The sequence below is a fragment of the Jaculus jaculus genome, chromosome X, assembly GCF_020740685.1.
Source record: "Jaculus jaculus isolate mJacJac1 chromosome X, mJacJac1.mat.Y.cur, whole genome shotgun sequence".
In the NCBI taxonomy this organism is placed as follows: Eukaryota; Metazoa; Chordata; class Mammalia; order Rodentia; family Dipodidae; genus Jaculus; species Jaculus jaculus.
Window position 1 is genome coordinate 96713699 of NC_059125.1, and position 8405 is coordinate 96722103.

Below are 8405 nucleotides of genomic sequence, written 5' to 3' on the forward strand. Positions count from 1 at the left end.
CTATGGAGGGATCCTAGTGTCCAGCCCTAAGGTGCATTTGGGGGTGGATTTGGAATTCCAGCCTAAAGATATGCAGAGTGTCTGAGTTCTGTTGAGTTCCTGGAGTGTGCTTGCTTCCGGTTCTGATGGTTGTCTTTTTCTCTCTGCATCGTTCTGTGAAAGGGAGACAGCTTCTTTTGCCATTATGGAACTTCCCCTGGATCTGTAAGCCTGAAATAAACTCCCTTCCACCCATAACTGTACCCTGGTTTTGAGGTCCATCCCAGCAACGTAAAGCTGACACATTATTTGTGCCACCTCTTTCACAATGGTTCCTGATCCTTGGAAGTGTGGTAGAGATTTCTTATTTAGTGCTGTAAACTCAATTGTCACTTTTTTTGTTTTTGTTTTTTTTTTGACGTAGGGTCTCACTCTATCCCAGGCTGACCTGGAATTCACTATGTAGTCTCAGGGTGGCCTCAAACTCACGGTGATCCTCCTACCTCTGCCTCCCAAGTGCTGGGATTAAAGGCATGCGCCACCACACCCAGCTAATTGTCACTTCTTGTTGCAGGCTCCTGTTCATAGCTGGGAAAAGACAAGAGACCAAAAGAAGTATATGGAAGAAAAGAGTTTATTTCAGCTCACAGTCTCTGGGGGATATTTCATAATGGCAAGGAAAGGACGGCAGAGCAGAGTCTGGGCATCACATCTTGCCACAGAAGCTGGAAGAAAGCAGCAAGGATGAGATAAGCTCTGACAAAGGGAGAGGCTTGGACTATAACACCCAAGGCCCAACCCAAGTGATTTACCTCCTCCCATAAAGCTTGACCTCCAAAACTGCCACCATCTGGGGATTGAGTGTGAAATTTAATCACAAATCCAGGAGGCTACGTGGGACATTTCACATTCAAACTACTATACTTCTCAACAATTTGATAAGTTTTGAGTCTCCCCAAGTAGATACAGTTTTTTGTTGTTGTTGTTATAATGAAAGATATTTATGTTTTGTTAAGATCTTTTCTGGAGGACATAACTAAATTGTGTAACCAACCCACACTCCACCTTGAAGGGTTAGTTCAGTGAATATTATAAAGCATGCATGCAGCCAGGCTTGGTGGCACATGCCCTTAATCCCAGCACTCGGGAGGCAGAGTTAGGATCACCATGAGTTCAAGGCCAACTTGAGTCTACATAGTGAATTCAAGGTTAGCCTGGGCTAGAGTGAGACCCAATCATGAAAAACAAAACAAAACAAAATAAAATAAAATAAAATAAAATAAAACAAAAACAGATATGAATAATTTGGAGGACTGAAACCAACATTAACTGACAAAGAACAATGTATTCTTAATTATAAAAACACTTAAGTTTTAAAAAACGAAAGAAAAAGGGACAATGGAAGTTTCAGATGAAAAAGATCCACACATTTCACCTAATACATTCAATCTTGGCTAGAGTATAACAAAATGGAAACAGGATTACTATAATACAAAAATTCCACTACAACATGCTATACACATATGTGTTCCAAGTCCACCTCCAGCCACCTAATGCCTCCAATTCATTTCTCAACCTGTTGGACCTGCCAATGAAGGAGCATTTGGAACTTCTCTTTGATTCAGCCTTTGTTGTAAGACTGTAATGTCTGGGTATCAGCTCAGTAAACAAGGCAGCTGAGATTTGCCAGCTTACTGATAAAATCAAACAACTAGCTGATGTCATATGTGATGAAAAGGCTGTTGGGATTCATTCCATTTCAGATATTTTTCATACATTTTATAAACGCCTTCCATGCACTCATTCGCAAATTCATAGTCAGCATAAATTCTGTCTTCTGGCCTCTTGGTAGGCTATACTAGCAAAATGGTATGAAATATCATAACAAACGTTTTGCTGCAGCTGCCAATGCTGACACCACCGCCTCACAGGAGCTCAGTTACATCACCCTAAATACAATTTTTAATGTTGTAAACTAAAGTTGGTTGGATTTATGACTGATTATATATGTCTTTAGTGTGTTTGTGTGTATATGTGCATTACTGGCAATGATACAAAAAAGTTTATAGGTATGAGTATAAATATTCACTGTAGTATTATTTATGTAGTCGAATGGGCACAGCCTGAATATCCATACATTGTATTATGACTGAATAATCTGTTCTGCAACCACACAATGGTATGAAGTAAGTAAATGTAAAGCAGAAGGATGAGGGCTGAAGAGATTGTTCAGTGATAAAAGTGATTGCCTGCAAAGCCTAACTGCCCATGTTTGACTACACAGTACCCACATAAAGTCAGATGCCAAAGTGGCAATGCATCTGAAGTTTGTTTATAGTGGCTAAAACCCTCCCCCCAACTTGCAAATAACTAAAAATATGTTTTAAAAAGAATGAAGGTCTGGAGACATGGCTTAACAGTTAAGGGTACTGTCTGTGAAGCCTAAGGACACAGGCTCGATTCCCCAATACCCATGTAAAGCCAGATGCACAAGGTGGAACATGCGACTGGAGTTTGTTTTTGTTTGCAGTGGCTAAAGGCCCTGCTGTTACCCATCCTCTCTCATCTCCCCTCCCCCCCTCCCTCCCTCCCTCCCTCCCTCCCTCCCTCTCTCTCCTCTTTCTCTCTCTTACATAAATAAATAAAGTATTTTTAAAAGAGCTTAAAAAGAAGAAAGCCCCCAAATGGGGCACAAAGGTGTGAATGGCATGCTATATTTTACTAGAAAAGGAAGAAGTTGTTCTGTATTTTACTCACATTAGAAATAGATGTAAAGTCGGGTGTGATAGCACACGCCTTTAATCCCAGCACTTGGGAGGCAGAGATAGGAGGACTGTCATGAGTTCGAGGCAAACTTGAGACTCCATAGAGAATTCTAGGTCAGCCTGGACTAGAGTGAGACCCTACCTTGAAAAACCAAAAAGCAAAAAGAAAAGAAATAGATGTAAAAGGCTTCTGTTTGTAAGGCTGCTGTACTAACCACTATAGCACCAACGCCCCACAAGACTTATGCTTTGGACAACCAGAATAAGTGATTACACTTCCTCCTTTCTTTCTTTCTTTCTTTCTTTCTTTTCTTTTCTTTTCTTTTCTTTTCTTTTCTTTCTTTCTTTCTTTCTTTCTTTCTTTCTTTCTTTCTTTCTTTCTTTCCCTCTCTCTCTCTCTCTCTCTCTCTCTCTCTTTCTTTGTTAGTTAGTTAGTTAGTTAGTTAGTTAGTTAGTTAGTTAGTTATTTGGTTTTCCGAGATAGAGTTTCACTGTAGCCCAGGCTGACCTGGAATTCACTACATAGTCTCAGGGTGGCCTTGAACTCACGGTGATCCTCCTACCATTGCTTCTCAAGTGCTGGAATTAAAGGCATGCACCACCACGCCTGGCCATTTCCTCCCATTACATGCAAAACTTGGAGACAGGGTGCCGGGCAGATAAGTCAGTCAATGAGAGCTGCAACTGAATTTCAAGCATAATTCTTTCTTGCTCTAAGGAAGTATATCTTTGTTATATTAAGGCCTTCAACTGTTTGAATGAAGCTATCTTACATTCAGGAATACAATCTTCTTGGCTAAAATCAACCACTTTAAGTGTTAATCTCATTTGCAGAAACACTTTAAAGAAACTTCCAGGATGTTTTATATAAATCGGTTAATGTAATCCACACATAAATGGACTCAGGGACAGAACTCTCCTTAAAAGAAGCAAAAAAGGAATTGGAAAAAAAAATACAATGCTTCTTCATGGCAAAAGACCTGAAGAGAGTAGGAATAAAAGGAACCTATCAGAATATACTAAAGGCTATATACAACAAACTGATAACAAACTTTTTTTTTTTTTTTTTTTTTTTTTTTTTTGCTTTTACAAGGTAAGGTCTCAGTCTAGCCCAGGCTGACCTGGAAATCACTCTGGAGTCTCAGGGTGGCCTCGAACTCATGGCAATCCTCCTACTTCTGCCTCCCAAGTGCTGGGATTAAAGGCATGTGCCACCACACCTGGCCCAACATTATTTTAAATGGGGAAAAACTTAAAAGATTTTCAGTAAAATTAGGAACAGAACAAGGGTGTTCATTTTCTCCATGGGTAAAATAAACATAAGGCTATGCTAAGCCAATAAGACAAAAGAAAGAAAAGGGATACAAATAAGAAGTGCTATTACTTGGGCTGGAGAGATGGCTCAGTGATTGATGTACTTGCCTGCAAAGCCTAATGACCCAAGTGCAATTCCTGAGTATTCAGGTAAAGCCAGATGCACAAAGTGAAGCATACATTTAGAGTGGATTTGCAGCAGCTAGAGGCACTGGTGCATCCATTCTGTCTCTCTCCATCTCTCTTCAATCTCTCTCAGCTTGCAAATAAAATAAATAACAGTATTTTCTATACACTGCTAAAGAAAATGAAATTATGAATTTTGCAAGGCAATGGATGGATCTGGAAAGGATTATACTAGGTGAGGTAACCATGCCCAGAAAGCCAAATATCTCATGTTCTCCCTCATATGTGAATCCTAGCTACAAAAGTATAGACTTGTGTGTGATCCGGAACCAAAAATCAGTAGCAGAGGCACATAAGCTAGAAAAAGACTATAAGGGATGGAGGAGAGGGAAGGTCTTAAGGGGATGGCATTGTATATATTTAAGTAGAAGAACAGATTACAGGAGGGCAAAGGCCAAGTGAGGTCAGGGGAAGAGATTGTATAAAAGAAGGGTGGGTGGAGGGTCAATCAAAATTCAAGATGTTCTGAATAAGACATATGAAAATCTACTTTCTTTAATAATAGCACATCCAGAAGCCATAGATTGTTACTAGAAAATTTTAAGTGCCAGGGATGGGATACCTTCCAGTGAGTTGTTGGCCAGGGAGGTCCCTGTTGCCTCTAAAACATTATAGGCTTCTGCCAAGGCCCTTGGTTTCCCATGAGAAAGAGACAGTAAGACCCTGTTGCTGAAGACTTCACATGCCTGAGCACCAGAGCCTCTGAGAAATCAAGCTGGTGCTGAGCAGAAATCCTTTTCCCTATATGCCAGCCAACTGAAAGCTGGAAAAAGCTGCACTGTATGCAGCCTTATGGGAGACACAAATCATCAGTGGTGAAAACAGTGGACATTGGAAGATTCAAGTTTTGCCAGACAGACCAAATGACTGAACAAGTGGCAATAGTGGCATGTCTGCTCTGAAAGAAACCACCTATTCTCTAATTGGACTGAAGGCCCACTCTATGGGAGGGAATACACGCCTGGTACTGAAAGCCTAATCAAAAGCCTACAACAGGGGTGGTCATGAGCCTTAGGGGTATAAAGCCTTCTCTTGTCTGGATAAATGCATATATTACTCTCACCAAATTGCCGTGAAAGCACTACACTTAATGTTCATATTCATATGTTAATGCTACTCTCACTTCTCATTAGATAAACTTCTCCTTTCAGATGGTGATGACCACTGGGATGACCCAAAAGACAACACAGTGCTGAGAAAAAGGGACAGAGGAGTGTCCAGCACTGAGACATCTCATACCCTCCAAGGCTCAGGGTCCATTGAGGAAGAGGTGGCAGAAAGAATATAAGAGCAAAGGAAGGGTACCACTCCTTACAACTGTCCAGACAGAAATTGGCCTGGGTATCCAAGACCTCACAGTGCCTAGCAATACCTACACAAGACCCTCATAATATGAGAAAAAGATGATGACATCAAATTAAAAGAGAAACTAATGGAGAGAGGGAGGGGATATGACAGAGAGCAGAGTTATGAAGGGGAAAGCAGGGGAGGGGAGGGAAATACCATGGTTTGTTGTCTGTAAGTATAGAAGTTGTCAATAATATATATGTATATATATTAAAAAACAAAAAAAATTAAAAAGAAGTGTCATTACTTGCAAGTTATATTACTCTGTACATAAGAGACCCTAAAGCCTCCACCAGAAAACTCTTAAGCTGATAAACAGTTTCATCAACGTGCCAGTATACAAAATTAACATACAAAAATCAGGAACCTTCATACATACCAATAAAACTTGCTGGGAAAGAAATCAAGGAAGCAGTCTATCTACAATTGTCTCAAAAAATACATAGGAATAAATGGAGCCAGGGAAGTAAAAGACTTCTATAATGAAAACCTCAAGAGACTGTAGAAAAAAATTAGATTCATGAGATGAGCTCATCCAAGATTTAGAGTAATCCCTAAATATGACCATTCTTGTCCTTGAAACAGAAAGAGCTTGGAAAATTGATATACACAGGGAGAAAATTCATGTAAAGGAGGTTATAGTTATATTGCCACAAAACCAATAAATAAATAAATAAATAAATAAATAAATAAATAAATAAAAAAGCAATACCACTAGAACCTGGTAGAACAAAAGAAGGAATCTCCCCAATAAACTTCAAAGGAGAAAGACCCTGTTCAATAAATTGCTTTTAGTCTTCCAGTCTCCAGAACTGCAAGAAAATAAATTTCTGTTGTTTAAAACATGAAGTGTGATATTTTTTTAGGGCCACCTTAGGAAACTAATGTACTTACTAGAAACATATCTCAACTGTCATGTATTGTAAAACAACAGTTTACAAGCTGTTTTATCATGACAGAAAGGAGAATAATATCAATAATGACATGTAAAAGCAAATTTAAAAATTGACAAACATTTCTTATGTAACATTTCATTTCATGGCATTATGGATTAAACACAGGACCTTGCACATTCCAAGCACATGCACTACCACTGTACCATATCATTAAGTTCCCTATCCATTAAAGCACTGAGTCATTCAGTGCCCGGAGCATGCTTACAAGATGGATACTACTTTTAACTCATTTCATTGTAATGATGAAAACTTGAGGGACATCAAAGATAAGGATGGTGCCCAAGGCTGTACAGTTAGAGAATTGGTCAGCTTGTATTTGTACCTAGTACATCATGCTTCAGAGCCCAAGGAACTGCCAGAGATTTATTGTTAAGGGAGAAAAAGAGTTTGTAAAGACGAGGCTATTTTAGGACATTATTTTAAAATATGATAACGTTATACAAATAACTGTGCCTAGTGATAAAGATAATTGTGACCTTTGAGAGAGGATTTTAGTACAACCAAGAGACAAAAGCCAAGTGGACTGGGATAAGGAGTCAGTGAATGATAAGGAATATTAGCAGGGATTAAAGGAAACTTTTCCGGAACTTTGAATTTGAAGGAGTGAGAGAGGAATGGGGGCCTCAATTCTGTTGCTGAATGAGTATTGTGTTATCCAGGGTAGATTATTGACTATTTTCAGTTTTTTAACCTTGAACATTTTTAAAAGTTGCCATGAAGGAACTAACTTGGTTACTTGTAAACTGCAAAGTTTCTCACACATTCCTTGCCCTTACCACTCTTTTTTTTGTTTATTTTTATTTATTTATTTAAAAGTAACAGAGAAAGAGGAAGAGAGGGGGGCGAGGGAATGGGTGCACCAGGGCCTCCAGCCACTGCAAACAAACTCAAGACGTGTGCTCCCCCTTGTGCATCTGGCTAACGTGGGTCCTGGGGAATTGAGCTTTGAACCGGGGTTCGTTCTTAGGCTTCACAGGCAAGTGCTTAATAGCTAAGCCATCTCTCCAGCCCCGCTTACCACTCTTTTATTTCCACTAAGAAATTTATGGGGCCCTGTCAATGGAATATTAGTTTAGTTATTGGCAGAAGAAAGAATGAATTAGTATGTGCCAAATAAATGCCAGTAACTTGTATCCACCTGCTTAGGTAACAGATAGGTGAAATCCTAGTGTGGTATGATATAGTTCTATATTGTATGATCCAGAGTGCCCCTGTACTGGTGATTACCAGATGGGTCCAGAGGTTTCCTATACAGATATTAGCAAGCTACATTTTACTTCTCATTGCTGTGACAAAATGTCAGAAAGTACCTTAAGAAAGGAAGGATTCATTTTGGCATAGTTTGAAGGCACAGTCTATCATGGCACAGAAGACATGGTAGCTAGAGCATGAGGCAGCTGGTCACATTTCATACACAGCCAGAAGGCAGAGGAATGAGTGCTGGTGCTCATTTCACTGACTCCTTTTGAAAAATACTTATTTATGTATTTATTTGAGAGGGTGGAGGCACCATGGGCATACCAGGGCCTCTTGCCATAGCAGGAAAAAAAAACAAAACTCCAAGTGCATGTGCCACTTTGTGCATCTTGTTTTACCTGAGTACTGGGGAACTGAACCTAGGCCAATAGGCTTTGCAAGCAAGCCTTGAACTCAGGCAGCAAACTTTGCAAGCAAGCACCTTTAACTACTAAGTTATCCCACCCCAGCCCACTGTTTCCCTTTTATTCAGCCTAGCCCCCCAGTCCATGGAATTGTACCACCTTTATTCAGGGTGGGAATTCCCTGCTCAGTGGAATCTCTCTGTAAACACCCACAGTATGCTTCTATAGGGATTCTAAATCCCATAAAGTGGACAATA